General features: G+C 37.9%; 1 non-coding gene and 1 pseudogene across 1 annotated transcript; one reads left to right on the plus strand and one right to left on the minus strand.

Annotated features, from left to right (window-relative positions):
* The window catches only part of LOC147371174 (large ribosomal subunit protein eL19 pseudogene), an 86,639-nt pseudogene that overhangs the window by 28,737 nt on the left and 39,173 nt on the right, over positions 1-18,729 (plus strand).
* TRNAK-UUU (transfer RNA lysine (anticodon UUU)) lies at positions 3,856-3,928 on the minus strand. The gene has a single exon. It is a non-coding gene; the product is annotated as a tRNA-Lys (tRNA).

Below are 18,729 nucleotides of genomic sequence, written 5' to 3' on the forward strand. Positions count from 1 at the left end.
TCTCGCATTATCAACATCACTCAGCAGAAAGGTAATTTTTCGTTTGTTTGTTTTACTAAGGATGACCTTAAAGTGACTCACCATAATCATCCCAAGTCCATTATTTACTTAGGGTTCACTTTTGGTGTTGTACATTCCATGGGATTTAGGCAAATGTATATTGACATATAATCATCATTATTATATCATTCAAAGCATTTTCACTGCCTTAAAAATTCTCTGTGTTCTGTCTATTCACCTCTTCCTTCCCTTTTCCCCACTGGCAACAACTGATCTTTTTATCATCTCCACAGTTTTGCTTTTCAAGAATATGATATAGTTGAAATCGTACAGTATGTAGCATTCTCAGATTGGCTTCTTTAGCTTGGTAGTAAGCATTTAACATTTTTCCATGTCTTTTTATGGCTTGCGACTGATTATTTCTCTTTAACACTGAATAATATTCTATTGTCTGGATATACCAAACTTTATTCATTCACCTGTTGAAGGAGGTTGCTTTTAGGTCTTGCAATTGTGAATAAAGCTGCTATAAATATCCACATACAGGTTTAGGTGTGGACACAAAGTTTTTCACCCCTTTCAGTAAATAGGTTCCTTCTGAGGAGAAGGAACACTGAATTGTATGGAAAGAGTGTGTTTTGTAAGAAACCATCAAACTCTTCCAAAGTGGCTGTATCATTTTGCAATCCCACTAAGAATACATAGAGAGAATTACTGTTGTCCACATTCTCACCGTCACTTGATGTTGTCTGTGTTCTGGATTTTGGTCATTCTAATTTGTGTGCAGTGATATCTTGTTTCAGTTTGCTTTACTGTAATGACATGTGATGTGGAGTATCTTTCTCATGCTTATTTGTCATCTGTATATTTTCTTTGGTGAGATGTCTGTTGAGGTCTTTGACCCATTTTTTTACTTGAGTTGTTTGAGCTTTTACTGTTCTTAAGCTTTTGTGTTTTCATATAAATTTTTGAATCAGCTTGTCTAGCTCCACAGAAGAAAACAAAGAACCTGTTGAGATTCTGATTGGGACTGAATTGATTTTATAAATTAATCTGGGGAAGTTAACTTCTTTATCATATTGACTCCTCCAATATATTATTACAGCCTTTCATTTTTGTGGGTCTTTTAAAATTTACATGCAAGATTTATAATTTTCTATGTGGAAATGTTGCACATGTTTTGTACATTTATTTTGAGTATTGATATTCTGTGCTATGTAAATAGCATCTTTACATATATTTTAAAAATTATGTTAAAAAATCCCTTTTTTGAAAAAACAATGGTAGGCAACAGACAGACTATGTAGAATAAAGGTAATACTGAATATTTTAAAGATAAAATTCACATAGTTTTTGATGTTGCTTGTGAATCATTCATTCATTCAAACTTTAATGAATGCCTACCACTTACCAGATTCCATGAGACTCATAAGGGAGATGAAATGGTCCAAATGCAATGTAATAATTCTATAAAAGAGGCATGTATACAGAACTATATGTACATATATTCTCTCTCTACATGTACACAAGGGTATATATATAACATATTTTATACATATATACACATATAATATATACATATTGCATATTATATAATATGTACAAGTCATATGCATATATATATGTATACATTATGTACATATTTTATAAATGTATTTGTAATATACATATGTAAATATATTTATATATAATTTTAAAATTTATAAATTATTTTTTCATATGTATCATCTAATTGAATCCCTTTGACAATCTTGTGAATTTAGTCTTGTTAATTATTGTGGTAGGAATAGGAACTCATACAGGTCCCACAGATTATAATTATGGGGCTGGTACTCAAACTCAGGTCTTGGACTCTGAAGGAGGAGCTCATCCCTCTGTTTCATAAACTTTCCCTGGCACTGAAGTCCTACCAACTTATAAGGTACAGGGTTCCCAGGGGAAACATTCTAATAAATAGAGATCAATGTTGAGATCAACATGAATTCTCCTGGAACGTAAACTCCATGAGAGCACATGCATAGTAAATGACATGGCAAGAGAATGCTCTGCACAAATGAAATAATTACAGACATCTCTTTGATCTTTAATGGCAAGTTTGCTTTTCTAAGTTGTTTTTCTGCAGCTTCCAAGCTAGGCTCTGAGTCATCCCACAATAAAGCAGTTGAAAGAACATTTTAGTTCAGACTTAAAGATGCTGAAAGTAATCATAACAAGTTTGAAAGCAAAGAGTGAATCATTTTTAGATATCAGTTTATTCAAGTCATTTACTATAACTCCTTGTAATATATGATTAGCTGGCTTATCAACTCATCTGACCCTCAACAGATTTGAGAAACTTATAAAAATATGTATTTAATCTGAAAGGAATATAGGACTGTATCCTAGTTCTCATCCACTAGTACTTTGTCAAAACCTTGGGTACATAAATTACTCTGTTTCAAATCAATGGAGTAATTTTAGAATTAAGTCTTCCCTGGTGGCTCAGTGACAAAGAACCCGACTGCCAACACAGGAGATGCAGGTTTGATCCCTGGGTTGGGAAGGTTCCCTGGAGAAGGAAATGGCAACCCACTCCAGTACTCTTGCCTGGAAAATCCCCTGGACAGAGGAGCCTGGAGGCTACAGTCCATGGGGTCACAAAAGAGTCAGACACGGCTTAGCAACTAAACAACAGCAACAACTTTAGATATAATTTACTTAATCTATTAGTTCCATATAATATGACAACAATAATCGTAAATTTAATTCAGAATTTTAATTTACAAATTGTTATAGAATCATAGAAATGGATTGTTTTTCATGTGTAACTGAATTTTTCTAAGTTTTCAGTTCTGTTTCCCAGGGCTGTTAATTTCCGCCCCAGTGATACCAGACTACCCTCATATTTATAACTTTTTGCATTTTTAAGAATTGAGGACTTCCCTGGCGGTCTGGTAGTTTCACTGCTAGGGGCAAGGCTTTGATTTCTGGTCTGGGAGGTAGTTCTGCATGCTGTGTGGTGTGACCTTCCTCTCCCACCCCCCCCCCCAAAAAAAAAGAAAAATAATTCAGGTAAAATTAACATAACATGAAATTAATAATTTTAGGACATACAAGTTACCCACATTTAGTCCATTCACAGTGTTGTGTAATCACTACCTCTATCTAGCTCCAAAACATTTTCATCATCCCCAAAGAAAATCCCATATGCATTTAATAGTTCAGTCCCAGCCCCTGTCTCTCTAGACCTTGGAACCATCAATTTGCTTTCTGCCTCTATGGATTTACCTGTTCTGTATATTTCATGTATATGGAATCATATAATAGGTGACCTTTTGTGTCTGGCTTCTTTCATTTAACTGTTTAAATGAAACTGTTTTTAAGGTTCATCCCTATTGTAGCATGTGTCAATGCTTCATTCCTTTTTATAGCTGAAAATGTTTCACTCTATGGCTATACCACATTTGTTTGGTCATTCGTCAGTTGATGGACAAGTGGATTGTTTCCACCATTTGGCTGCTGTGAAGTGCTGCTATGAATAGAATTCTCTTTAAAGGTTACTTATTTTTTTAATCTCCCACCCACTGCACTATTGCCAACATTGGTCAAATATACTCAATATGAGTCCAATGGGTTCTTTTTCTTATTTTTTAGTTGTTAAGTCTCATGAGGCTACCTCATAAAAGAAGCTATTCCAGTATTGTTGTTTAGTCACTAAGTTGTGTCTGACTCTTTTGTGACCTCATGGACTGTAGCCTGTCATTTCCTTCTCCAGGGGTTCTTCCAGATCCAGAGGTCGAACTGAAGTCTTCTGAATTGGCAGGTGGATTCTTTAGCACTGAGCCACCACGGAAGTCCTAAAACACAGAACCATAGTGTATGGATAGGGACTTGAACCCTGAACCCTCAGATTAAAAGTCTGATGCTCTACCAACTGAGCTACCCAGGCTCTATTCCAGTTTTAGTCAACAGTAATTGTTGGATAATTCTCTATATCTAGCCAAATATTTGTGTTTTCTAATTCTATTAAAATCACTGTAAAATATATATGCATATAAATCACTCAAAGAAGAAACTGAAAAAACATACTTTGCTGCATGTATTTAAAAAACAACCAATTTATCTAATATTTTTATATTTGAACTCCTTTTTGCTTTAATGAAAAATCTTTTATGTGTATGGCTCACAGCACACAGCACTGTGAACCTTGATTTCATTCACTTGGTAATTCCTAGAGATTTCTTCTCAGACTATTCCCTGCATAAACAGGGGTTTTTTATTTTTGTTTTTTTACAAGAATTTTTGAAAGCTATCTTTTTACTTACAGCTGAGAATTCTGAAGTATCTTCTAAAGGATTCAGATTTGTTTGTGTGGAAAATGAGGGAGGCAGGAAGAGGGAACCAATTCTCATAATATTGCAGAAAGGCCACTGTTTAATACTCTTCTCTAAAAATGTTCCCAGCATGTTACAGGGCTTCCCTTGTGGCTCAGATGGTAAAGCGTCTGCCTACAATGCGGGAGACACGGGTTTGATCCCTGGGTCCTCTGGAGAAGGAAATGGCAACCCACTCCAGTACTCTTGCCTGGAAAATCCCATGGATGGAGGAGCCCAGTAGGCTACAGTCCATGGGGTTGCAAAGAGTCAGACACTACTGAGCAACTTCACTTCACTTCACTTCACTTCTCTAAAAATAAATGCAAACCTCCAAACTTGCAGTTTTCCCCCCTTTAACCTTGAATGCATCACATCCCATTAGTCACTGATTGACATTATTTATCATCCTAGAATACTTTATAACAACACATACGTCTGAGCCACTTCCCCTAATAAGGGCTTTAGATGGACATGGACACGTAATAAATCTAAGCTTTATTTTCAGGAGCATTTACATTTTCTTGGGTTGAGACAAGCAGTAATTGAAGTGCAAAGCTGTCTCTTCTTTCCCTCTTTGGATATTAATGCCCATGTAAGTGTCTCTTTGCCACCTTTGTGCTATTGACAGTGTCATTAGCTCAGTCTCAACAGGGACAAAGCATTTTATACATGGAGCAGAATGCTTTTATACTGCTTGATGAGTTTTCTGGGATTTTAAACACTGCCAGTTTTATTAAAGGTGGATGCCTACACTGTGTAGGAACAGTAATTGCAGTTGGTTCAAAGCAACCATTGTGAGAAGCTTGATTTTTAAAGAATAACTATATTTTCTCTTACTAAACTTCATTATCGGAGAAGGCAATGGCACCCCACTCCAGTACTCTTGCCTGGAAAATCCCATGGATGGAGGAGCCTGGTGGGCTGTAGTCCATGGGGTCACTAAGAGTCGGAGACGACTGAACGACTTCACTTGTACTTTTCACTTTCATGCATTGGAGAAGGAAATGGCAACCCACTCCAGTGTTCTTGCCTGGAGAATCCCAGGGACAGGGGAGCCTGGTGGGCTGCTGTCTCTGGGGTTGCCCAGAGTCAGACACGACTGAAGCGGCTTAGCTGTAGCAAACTTCATCATGGAGGTTTCTTGCTTTATCACCATTACTTTTCTAGGGTTGTCTACATTTGCAACCTGACCAAAGAAAAGTTCCAAGTTGTATGCAAATATCCAACAAGCAGTGCTAAAACTATTTGCAAGATGGCCTTTTGGAAAATAGTGCTTTCTATTACAAGCTGTTTGTGTACCCCAAACTCATGTTGAAACCCTACCCTCTCTCCTCATGTCATGGTATTCCAAGGTAGGGCCTTATGGAGGCAATTAGGATTAGATGAGATCATGAGGATAGAGCCCTCATGAGTGGGATTAACACCCTTGTACAAGAGTTTACTCTCTTTTTCTGCTCTGCCATATGAGGATACCAGGAGAAGATGGCTGTCTACAGCCCAGAAGACAGTTCCCACCACAACCTGACCATGCTGTCTCCCTGATCCCAGACTTTCAGCCTCCAAGACTGCAAGAAATAAACTTGTGTTGTTCATAAATCACTCCATGTATAGTACGTTTGTTATAGCAACCTGAATGAAATAAGACTTTGCTTTCCACTTAGAGTCTCTATTTCATTATGGTTGCTAAAACAAAAAGAATGTTCTTAATAAGCCATTTAGTGCAGTTTATTTTATTTTTTAATTTATTTAATGTATATTTACTGAATGTCTACAACTTACCAGGCACATGTGTTAACCTTTTTTTTAAAAAAATAAATTTATTCATTTTAATTGGAGGCTAATTACAGTATTGTATTGGTTTTGCCATACATCGACATGAATCCACCACGGGTGTACATGTGTTCCCCATCCTGAGCCTCCCTCCTACCTCCCTCCACGTCCCCTCCTTCTGGGTCATCCCAGTGCACAAGCCCCGAGTACCCTGTATCATGCATTGAACCTGGACTGGTGATTCATTTCACATATGATAATATACATGTTTCAGTGCCATTCACCCAAATCATCTCACCCTTGCCCTCTCGCACAGAGTCCAAAAGACCATTCTATACATCTGTGTCTCTTTTGCTGTCTTGCGTACAGGGTTATTGTTACCTTCTTTCTAAATTCCATATATATGCATTAATGTATTGTATTGGTGTTTTTCTTTCTGGCTTAAATCACTCTGTGTAATAGCCTCCAGTTTCATCCACCTCATTAGAACAAATTCAAATGTATTCTTTTCAATGGCTGAGTAATACTCCATTGTGTGTATGTACCACAGCTTTCTTATCCATTCATCTGCTGATGGACATCTAGGTTGCTTCCATGACTTGGCTATTATAAACAGTGCTGCGAGGAACATTGGGGTAAACGTGTCTCTTTCAATTCTGGTTTCCTCAGTGTGTATGCCTAGCAGTGGGATTCCTGGGTCATATTGCAGTTCTATTTCCAGTTTTTTAAGGAGTTTCCACACTGTTCTCCATAGTGGCTGTACTAGTTTGCATTCCCACCAACAGTGTAAGAGGGTTCCCTTTTCTCCACACCCTCTCTAGAATTTATTGCTTGTAGACTTTTGGATAGCAGCCATTCTGACTGGCGTGAAATGGTACCTCACTGTGGTTTTGATTTGCATTTCTCTAATAATGAGTGATGTTGAGCATCTTTTCATGTGTTTGTTAGCCATCTGTATGTCTATTTGGAGAAATGTCTGTTTAGTTCTTTGGCCCATTTTTTGATTGGGTCATTTATTTTTCTGGAATTGAGCTGCAGGAGTTGCTTGTATATTTTTGAGATAAATTCTTTGTCCATTGCTTTGTTTGCTATTATTTTCTCCCATTCTGAAGGCTGTCTTTTCACCTTGCTTATAGTTTCCTTTGTTGTGCAGAAGCTTTTAATTTTAATTAGGTCCCATTTGTTTATTTTTGCTTTTATTTCCAATATTCTGGGGGGTAGGTCATAGAGGACCCTGCTGTGATTTATGTCAGAGAGTGTTTTGCCTATGTTCTCCTCTAGGAGTTTTATAGTTTCTGGTCTTACTTTAATCCATTTTGAGTTTATTTTTGTATATGGTGTTAGAAAGTGTTCTAGTTTCATTCTTTTACAACTGGTTGACCAATTTTCCCAGCACTACTTGCTAAAGAGATTGTCTTTTCTCCATTGTATATTCTTTCCTCCTTTGTCTAAGATAAATGTCCATAAGTGTGTGGATTTATCTCTGGGCTTTCTGTTTTGTTCCATTGATCTATAGTTCTGTCTTTGTGCCAGTACCATACTGTCTTGATGACTGTGGCTTTGTAGTAGAGCCTGAAGTCAGGCAGGTTGATTCCTCCAGTTCCATTCTTTCTCAAGATTGCTTTGGCTATTCGAGGTTTTTTGTTTTTCCATACAAGTTGTGAAATTATTTGTTCTAGCTCTGTGAAGAATACTGTTGGTAGCTTGATGGGAATTGCATTGAATCTATAGATTGCTTTGGGTAGCATACTCATTTTCACTATATTGATTCTTCTGATCCGTGAACACGGTATATTTCTCCATCTATTAGTGTCCTCTTTGATTTCTTTCACCAGTGTTTTATAGTTTTCTATATATAGGTCTTTTGTTTCTTTAGGTAGATTTATTCCTAAGTATTTTATTCTTTCCGTTGCAATGGTGAATGGAATTGTTTCCTTAATTTCTCTATTTTCTCATTATTAGTGTATAGGAATGCAAGGGATTTCTGTGTGTTGATTTTATATCCTGCAACTTTGCTATATTCGTTGATTAGCTCTAGTAATTTTCTGGTGGAGTCTTTAGGATTTTCTATGTAGAGGATCATGTCATCTGCAAAGAGTGAGAGTTTTACTCCTTCTTTTTGCATCTGGATTCCTTTTATTTCTTTTTCTGCTCTGATTGTTCTGGCCAAAACTTCCAAAACTATGAATAGTAATGGTGAGAGTGGTCACCCTTGTCTTGTTCCTGATTTTAGGGGAAATTCTTTCAGTTTTTCACCATTGAGGATAATGTTTGCTGTGGGTTTGTCATATATAGCTTTTATTATGTTGAGGTATGTTCCTTTTATTCCTGCTTTCTGGAGGGTTTTTTATCATAAATGAATATTGAATTTTGTCAAAGGATTTCTCTGCATCTATTGAGATAATCATATGGTTTTTATTTTTCAATTTGTTAATGAGGTGTATTACATTGACTGATTTGCAGATATTGAAGAATCTTTGCATCCCTGGGATAAAGCCCACTTAGTCTTGATGTATGTATGATCTTTTAAATATGTTGTTGGATTCTGTTTGCTAGAACTTTGTTAAGGATTTTTCCATCTATGTTCATCAGTGATATTGGCCTATAGTTTTCTTTTTTTGGGGCATCTTTGTCAGGTGTTGGTATTAGGGTGATAGTGGCCTCATAAATGAGTTTGGAAGTTTACCTTCCTCTGCAATTTTCTGGAAGAGTTTGAGTAGAATAGGTGTTAGCTCTTCTCTAAATTTTTGGTAGAATTCAGCTGTGAAGCCATCTGGTCCTTTTGTTTGGTTTGTTTGCTGGAATATTTCTGATTACAGTTTCGATTTCTGTGCTTGTGATGGGTATGTTAAGATTTTCTATTTTTTCCTGGTTCCGTTTTGGAAAGTTGTACTTTTCTAAGAATTTTTCCATTTATTCCAAATTGTCCATTTTATTGGCATATAGTTGCTGATTGTAGTCTCTTATGATCCTTTGTATTTCTGTGTTGTCTGTTGTGATCTCTCCATTTTCATTTCTAATTTTATTGATTTGATTTTTCTCCCTTTGTTTCTTGATGAGTCTGGCTAATGGTTCGTCAATTTTATTCATCTCCTCAAAGAACCAGCTTTTGGCTTAGTTGATTTTTGCTATGGTCTCTTTTGTTTCTTTTGCATTTATTTCTGCCCTAATTTTTAAGATTTCTTTCCTTTTACTAACCCTGGGGTTCTTGTTTCTTCCTTTTCTAGTTGCTTTAAGTGTAGAGTTAGGTTATTTATTTGACTTTTTTTCTTGTTTCTTGAAGTATGCCTGTATTGCTGTGAACCTTCCCTTTAGCACTGATTTTACAGTGTCCCACAGGTTTTGGGTTGTTGTGTTTTCATTTTCATTCATTTCTATGCATATTTTGATTTCTTCTGTGATTTATTGGTTATTCAGCAGCGTGTTGTTCAGCCTCCATATGTTGGAATTTTTAATAGTTTTTCTCCTGTAATTGAGATCTAATCTTACTGCATTGGGGTCAGAAAAGATTCTTGGAATGATTTCAGTTTTTTGAATTTACCAAGGCTGGATTTATGGCCCAGGATGTGATCTATGCTGGAGAAGGTTCCGTGTGCACTTGAGAAAAAGGTGAAATTCATTGTTTTGGGATGAAATGTCCTATAGATATCAATTACGTCTATCTGGTCTATTGTATCATTTAAAATTTGTGTTTCCTTGTTAATTTTCTGTTTAGTTGATCTATCCATAGGTGTGAGTGGGGTATTAAAGTCTCCCACTATTATTGTGTTATTGTTAATTTCCCCTTTCATACTTGTTAGCATTTGTCTTACATATTGTGGTGCTCCCATGTTGGGTGCATATATATTTATAATTGTTATATCTTCTTGGATTGATCCTTTGATCATTATGTAGTATCCTTCTTTGTCTCTTTTCACAGCTTTTGTTTTAAAGTCTATTTTATCTGATATGAGTATTGCTACTCCTGCTTTCTTTTGATCTCTATTTGCATGGAATATCTTTTTCCAGCCCTTCACTTTCAGTCTATATGTGTCCCCTGTTTTGAGGTGGGTCTCTTAGAGACAACATATATAGTGGTCTTGTTTTTGTATCCATTCAGCCAGTCTTTGTCTTTTGGTTGGGGCATTCAACCCATTTATGTTTAAGGTAATTACTGATAAGTATGATCCCGTTGGCATTTACTTTATTGTTTTGGGTTCGAGCTTATACACCCTTTCTGTGCTTCCTGTCTAGAGAAGATCCTTTAGTATTTGTTGGAGAGCTGGTTTGGTGGTGCTGAATTCTCTCAGCTTTTGCTTGTCTGTAAAGCTTTTGATTTCTCCTTCATATTTGAATGAGATCCTTGCTGGGTACAGTAATCTGGGCTGTAGGTTATTTTCTTTCATTACTTTAAGTATGTCCTGCCATTCCCTCCTGGTCTGAAGAGTTTCTATTGAAAGATCAGCTGTTATCCTTATGGGAATTCCCTTGTGTGTTATTTGTTGTTTTTCCCTTTGCTGCTTTTAATAGTTGTCTTTTGTGTTTGATCTTTGTTAATTTGATTAATATGTGTCCTGTGGTGTTTTGCCTTGGGTTTCTTGGACTTGGGTGATTATTTCCTTCCCCATTTTAGGGAAGTTTTCAAGTATTATCTCCTCAAGTATTTTCTCATGGTCTTTCTTTTTGTCGTCTTCTTCTGGGACTCCTAGGATTCGAATGTTGGGGCATTTAACATTGTCCCAGAAGTCTCTGCGATTGTCCTCATTTCTTTTAATTCATTTTTCCTTTTTCCTCTCTGATTCATTTATTTCTACGATTCTATCTTCTACCTCACTTATCCTGTCTTCTACTTCTGTTATTCTAGTTGGTTCCCTCCAGAGTGTTTTTGATATCATTTATTGCATTATTCATTATATTTTGACTCTTTTTTTATTTCTTCTAGGTCCTTGTTAAACCTTTCTTGCATCTTCTGAATCCTTGTCTCCAGACTATTTATCTGTAACTCCATTTTGTTTTCAAGATTTTGGATCATTTTCACTATCATTATTCAGAATTCTTTATCAGGCAGATTCCCTATCTCTTCCTCTTTTGTTTGGTTGGTGGGCATTTATCATGTTCCTTTACCTGCTGGGCATTTCTCTGACTGTTCATCTTGTTTATTTTGTTGTGTTTGGGGTGGCCTTTCTGTATTCTGGCAGTTTGTGGTTCCTCTTTATTGTCGAGGTTCCTCGCTGTGGGTGGGATTGGATGGGTGGCTTGTCAAGGTTTCCTGCTTAGGGAAGCTTGTGTCAGTGTTCTGGTGGGTGGAGCTGGATTTCTTCTCTCTGGAGTGCAATGAAGTGTCCAGGAATGAGTTACAAGATGTCAGTGGGTTTGGTGTGACTTTGGTCAGCCTGTGTATTAGGCTCAGGGTTATGTTCCTGTGTTGCTGGATAATTTGCTTTGTATGTCTTTCCCTGGAGCTTGTTGGCCCTTGGGTAGTGCTTGGTTTCAATGTAGGTATGGAGGTGTTTGATGAGCTCCTATCGATTAATGTTACCTGGAGTCAGGAGTTGTCTCGTGTTCTCAGGATTTGGACTTAATCCTCCTGCTTCTGGTTTTCAATCTTATTTTTACAGTAGTCTCAATACTTCTCCTTCTACACAGCACTGTTGATAAACATCTAGGTTAAAGATGAAAAGTTTCTCCACAGTGAGGGACACCCAGAGAGGTTCACAGAGTTACATGGAGAAGAGAAGAGGGAGGAGGGAGATAGAGGTGACCAGAAGGAAAAGAGGGGGAATCAGAAGAGGAGAGAGCAAGCTAGCCAGTAATCACTTCCTTATGTGCTCTCCACAGTCTGGACCGATCAGAGATGTTCACGGAGTTACACAGAGAAGAGAAGAGGGAGGAAAGAGACAGAGGTGGCCAGGAGGATAAAGGGGGGAATCAAAAGGAGCGAGACAGATCCAGCCAGTAATCAGTTCCTTAAGTGTTCTCCACCGTCTGGAACACACAAAGAGATTCACACAGTTGGGTAGAGAAGAGAAGGGGGAGGGAGGAGATAGAGGCGACCTGGTGGAGAAAAAGGAGAGTCCAAAGTGGGAGAGAGCAGTCAAGCCAGTAATCTTGCTCCCAAGTAAAAATAGGTACTGAAGATTGGGTTCTTAAAGGTACAAAGTTGATAACAAATACCAAAAAGAAAAGATTAAAAATCTAGGGTAGAGTTTGAATTCTCAAAAATACAATATTAAAGAAAAAAACAAAGTAATAAAAATTATAAAATATATATATATGAAGTTTGCTTTAAAAAATAGGGTCTTTTTTTTTTTAGCGAAGTAATAGTAGGTTGTAAAACTGAAAATTAAAGGAGTAATAGAGGACTTAAAATTTAAAAAAAATAAAATAAAAAAAGATTTTTTTTGTGGTAAATTTAAAAAATGATAATAGTAAAAATATATCTAGGACTTTCTCTGGTGTTGTTGTGGGCAGTGTGGGGTCAGTTCATTTTCAGATAGTTCCTTGATCCGGCTTATACTTCTCAAGATCTATAGGCCCCTTCCTATGTAGTCGGTGCTAGCTGCAGGGTTTTAATCTAGTTCACCTGTCACTTCCAAAGCTGTTCCCTATGTTCTGCTTCTTCTGTTTGCTGGTCTCTTCAGTTTCTAATTTCTGCCCTGACACAAGGGGGTGGTGGTGGTCACTTTTTTAGGCTCACTTGTTCAGTCGTGCTGTGGGGAGAGAGGAACTCTGCAAACAAATAACACTGGCGTGTGTGGGGAGTGTTCGCCGTGTCTCGGCCACACTGGGTTTGCCCCCACTCACAGCGTGTGTGCTTTCCCAGTCTATACTGCTCAGGCTCTAGGTTGCTCTGCCAGGGAACTGTCTGGGGCAGGCCCCGGTTTCATGGACTTCCCAGGTCTAAGCCGCTCAGGTTCGGGTTCTCGGGTACTCTACAGAGGCACAGACTTGGTTTGGGCCTGTGTTTTGTGCCCTTCCCAGGTCCAAGCAGCTCAGGTGACCAGGTGCTTGGCAAGCATGGTCGCTGCAACTTATCGCCTCCCCTGTCCCTGCTGCTCAGTTTTCTGGGTGTACAAACTGCGCACCTTCTCAGGTGTGCCGTGTGTCTCTTCTGGGGAGCTGATCTCTGGCTGCGACCCTGCCTGTGGATGTCGACCATCCAGAATCCCAAGAATTCTTGGTTAGCAACAAAGCCTGCTTGCAGTTTGGTGGATGATGTCTCTCTGGGGCCGTGGTTGCCCCCTTCTGGCTCTGGCTGCCCTCACCTGCCTGTCTCTGGCAGAGGATGGGCCAGTCCGCAGCCGGCTAGTTCTGCTCGGTCCTTTGTTCTGTGAGCGGGCCTGGCAGTGTCTTAGGTTAGGGCTTTTCACAGGATAGCTATCCCACAGTCTGGTTTGCTATCTCAAGTTAGTTCCCTCAGATTGCCCTTGGGGCATTCAGGCCTGGTCCTTACTCTAAGCAATGCAGCCCGTGCCTCCCTGCCCAGCCCCTGCTTGTTAGTGGCAGATGCAAGCATCTGAGCTGCTTCTCCACTGGGAATTGGCTTAGGCACATAATCTGTGGGTTTTATTTATTTATTTATTTTTCCTCACAGTTATGTTGCCCTCTGAGGTTCCAAGGCTCACCAGAGACCCGCCAGTGAAAGTGTTTCCTGGTGTTTGGAAACTTCTCTCTTTTTTAAGACTTCCTTCCCGGGCCGGATCTCCATCCCTACTAGCTCTTTTGTCTCTTTTTATCTTTTATATTTTTTTCCTACCTCCTTTCGAAGACAATGGGCTGCCTTTCTGGGTGCCTGATGTCCTCTGCCAGTATTCAGAAGTTGTTTTGTGGAATTTACTCAGCGTTCAAATGTTCTTTTGATGAATTTGTGGGGGAGAAAGTGGTCTCCCCATCCTATTCCTCCGCCATCTTAGAACCGCCCTCCATTTAGTGCATTTTAAAGAACAGAATTATTTATCTGTTTCCTCTCATGTTTGAAATTGTCTTATATCTTCTTTGGTCAACAAAAATCAAGTCAATGTTTTGTGGCCTGAGTATAGATGTGGTGTATACCTCCTGCACACAGGATAAAGGTCTGTACGTGATGCAGAGTTTTAGAAAGAGATATGCATGAGTCCCTTCCGTCCTCATGCTGTGGATGTAAAATGAGATGAAGTGACTTGCCCGAGGTGATGAATATATTCACTGAAAATACTGGCAGGAGCATAATATCTACACATCCCAAGTGTTTTTTTTTTTCCACACAGTGTTTTTGGTATGAAGCCATAAAGAATTGCATGGGGCATGGCCGGGGCAGACGACATCAATCTTGAAGTGATTCTCCACTTATGTGACAGTTGATTCCACCGAGAAATAAAGAGTGGTAGTTGTTTTACTGTTAAAAATTGTGTAAACCTGAAGTTTTAAAATAGTCTAGCTTTTTATAATCAAGTTCTTCTACCTAATATTGTAGAAAAGAAAGGTGAAAATGTACAGTAAATTATAAAATAAGCAGTGATAGAAATTTGATAAATAGATTTTGTATTTCATCTAAGCGTTGCTCCTATAGATAATACATAACAAGAAGAGTGAAATAAACCATCTGGGTTGAAAACTGTAGAAGAAAGGCACTTAGTTGGAAGCTTGTCTATTAAATGAAAATATTTGTACTAGAAGGGTTTGATTTTTGAGTGCATGATAACAGGCAATTAATTTCTTGGCTATTCTAACTCATGTTTTTTTTTTTTTTTTTTTTTTTTTTTAATTTGAAGCTAAACATTGGGCATTTGAAATAATTCTTTAAAATGCAACTTATAGATAAACCTACTTAGAATTCAGTAAACTGAGGGCATTGGGTAAATAGAGTTATGAAAAAACATATGTTTGTAAACACCATGACGTCTTTCCCTGCCCTCAACTCTCTTCCTACTTCTAATGCATCTCTCAGGGGACTTCTTTTCAAGCAGTCATTTAATGAGGGGTTACTATGCACCATGTTATCATACTAGGTGATTTACACAGATTATTTTATTTAGTTTTCAGAACTACCCTGTGAGTGAAGGCTAACTGGAGCTAATATGAAGCCTTTTATGATGTGGAGCCCACTCTGAACTTACAACTCAAACCCGGTGTACTTTGTTCCAGAATCCAGAAAAGACCCAGCAAGCAGTGTGCCTCTCCCTTTGTGGTAAGTGATAGAAGATATAGCTAGTTTCTGTCACTTTCTAAGTAATATCCTGACATTGCCTAGTCATAGACCTCTGAAACTTCTCTAGTTTATCTTCCACCCTCTGGTGTGCATGGATCTTATTAAAGCATCTAGCTTTCTTTATTTCTAATCCCAAAATGCATGTAATACATGTGGTTGTCAGTATAACAAACAATCCAGTATAACATTCCACAGCATATAAAGATTGTAGGGACTATGTGATGAGAGAGGGCTGAAAACAAAATGGTAAAGATACACTTTGTCTCTGAGAAGCCAACTGCTTCTAATCATCTTTGTTAGATTTTCAAAATTATAGGTTAAGTTGATAGCTTTATACTAGCTATTGGGGACCACAGTGATTTTTCCTTATCCAGAACTGCAGATTAAGATTGTGATAAGGCTCAGTCATTCTCCAAGACTTATCAAGCTTTGCACCAGCCAACTAGGCTATTGAAATGGACATATGGTATGAATCAACTTCTCTGCATTAAAAAAATCTTTTATTGTGGATTTAATGTTTTCAGTTCACTGAGGCAGTGGTATCACTTTTAGATTTCTGTATTTCGAGGAAGGTGGGAGAGAAGGGGTGAGAGGAGGGGAAACTTTAGTGAAAGCAGAGAGAATAGCTGTATGGAGACGATAGCCTGACGGAAGCTGCAACATTCAGAAGCGATGGCGCCAACTCCCAACCTCCAGCAAGGACCTGGGAGAATATGCAATGCCCTGAACTCATCTTTCTCTAAGACCCTCCCAAAGTGCTGGTGCCTCCTATCGGCCAAACCAGCCAGAAGGCAGAGGAGGCTGCAGCTGTCACTGCATAGCGATCAGCCTCTGGGAGAGCAAGCAAAATAAATAAAAATGGAGAGCATGATGGATAGGAGTGCTGATTACTGAAAATAACCAAAACTCAGGCCAGTCACAGTGGTAAGTACACTGATGCTAGCTGTTAAGAGGGAAATGAACAAGGCTGTAAAATTATAATGTTTACAGCATCTTGCAGATTTCTTTCAAGCATGAATCTTGGTCTACATTATACTGACTGTTCTTAAATGTCACTAGAAGCTCAACTGAACTTCTGTGTCCAGTTTTGAATTCTGTACTTAGGATCACCTCTTCCATCCTTCTCTTTGTTTAAAGCTGGTCATTTGACCCATTCCTTCAGAATGGCCATATTTTAAAGCATCTAGATCTGAAGATGCAAAATAAATAAAATAAAATAAATTGCTTTGGTTTCTAGAATCTGGGTAACCACCTTTCTGCCAAAGCTCTTCTCCATTAAAAATCTGCTCATATCTGTCTTTTTCCCTCAAGGTTTGACTAGGGATTATTTCTGTTTTCTCGTTTGGTTGGATGAAAGTATTTGAGGATGACACTTGGAAGTACATTAGCCATTTTTAAAATGACTGTATTTGCTTGTTACTATTTTCTGTGTCGTGTAATCAAATATTTACCTCATCCACAGCAGCAATAGCTGTTCTTAAAACCATTTATTTGCTTCTACAATGAAGTTGTCCTGACCAATTCTTTTTTTTTTTTTTTTTTAATGTCCAAAGATGTATGTCTTACAGTTACATGTTGGAGGGAACTGGTGCCAACCAAGTGGTATGCAGTGGAGAAGTTTTTGTTCTGTTTTGTTCAGTTTTGTGTTTCTAGGTGGGTTTTTGAGCTAATAGATCTTGAAATACCAAAATCATATATGTGGAATCTAAGGAACAACTATTTGTGAATCATAAATAAGCTGTGAGTAGTAAACTGAGATTCCAAATACTTCAAGACATAATGAAGCAATACCTCTTTAATTATCCATTTCAGAGAAAGCCCATCACCATCAAATGTTGTTTACCTCACATTGAACTCTGAATAGTGCAGGGGAATTGACATTCCAGAAGAAAGATACTCTGAAGACTAGCAAGAATCCTCATTCTTTTCTAGATTTATATAGGCTAGATTTTAATAGCTAAGTGAAAATTTAAAGAAAACATATTAAAACTTAGAACATATATTTTCTCTTGCATTGATTAAGGGACTTTGGACTACAAAAGAAAAAAGAAAAAAAAATAATGAACCATGATAAAACATCTGGTTGAATTTTGCTAGTTATTTATATTTTAAACATTTCAGCTTTCCTTATTTGAATGAATAATGTTTATGTGGGATAATTGTTATCGTTGATAATGCTGATCTTTCAAAAGAGAGCATTGCATTGTTTGTGGGACCTTAATAATGTGGGAAATTGTTTTTTTTCAATTCAGTTTATTTGCTCAAACTTTTTGGTGAACATTGCATACCCTAGCAGATATGGTGTGGTTTAGAAAGTTGATATTCTAGTTCTCAGTGATTCAAACTCTCTATTCAGCCAAACCCAGGGTGACAGTGTCTGTTTGAACAGAGAACTTCTTGTCCAATAAGTGCATCCCTTAAAGAAAGGAATTTGGGCAAAGTCTGGCAGAACTGTAAATAAAACACAGCGTTTACTTACATCAGGATGGGCTCCCACAAGAATTAAATGAATGCTTGTCCCCCAGGGGAAACTGCAACTACTAAAGACAAAATTTAGGGCTGTTTTTAAGCAAAGAAGAATAATGTTGTTTGATTTTATTACATACAGATTTTGCTTTTACAAAATGTGGAACAGATGGAAAAATTCAATTACCATCATAGTTGTTTTTACATATCTATTCCATTTGAAAGATAAATACAAAGATGAAGATAATTTCCAAATTACTGTTAATTTATGTGTTTTAGTGAAGATCAGCTGGTATATTATTCCTTAGATAATGAAGCATTTTAAAAGAATTTTTTATTATGGCAAATTTTAATTGCATAAAAAATAGAACAGTATAATGAAATCCCATTACTTATCATTAAGCTTTAACAATCTTGAGCATAGAATTAATATTTTCCTAACATAATTTCAGAAAATTTGAGAACTATGAGGTCTACAAGGTATCAGTCCAACAGTATGACAGTATTTTGCAGATGTGGCTGTTGAGAGCTAAAGGAGTTGAGTGACAGCCACATAAGGGCTTAGATCCATTCCTGGAAAGTGGTAGGTCACCACTGCTATTGGTAGTAGGGAAATTTCAGCTTTGGTGAAAAATCTGTCAGAAGTAGAACTTAGGGAAATAGATGAGAAGCATAGATGTCTAAACCCCCAACTGCTGCTGCTGCTGCTAAGTCGCTTCAGTCGTGTCCGACTCTGTGCGACCCCAGAGATGGCAGCCCACCAGGCTCTCCTGTCCCTGGGATTCTCCAGGCAAGAACACTGGAGTGGGTTGCCATTTCTTTCTACAATGCATGAAAGTGAAAAGTGAAAGTCAAGTCGCTCAGTCATGTCCGACTCCTAGCGACCCCATGGACTGTAGTCTACCAGGCTCCTCCGTACATGGGATTTTCCAGGCAAGAATACTGGAGTGGGGTGCCATTGCCTTCTCTGCA

The sequence above is a fragment of the Bos grunniens genome, chromosome 6 (assembly GCF_055505025.1).
Source record: "Bos grunniens cultivar Pamir isolate PY7600 chromosome 6, Bosgru_T2T1.0, whole genome shotgun sequence".
NCBI lineage: Eukaryota > Metazoa > Chordata > Mammalia > Artiodactyla > Bovidae > Bos > Bos grunniens.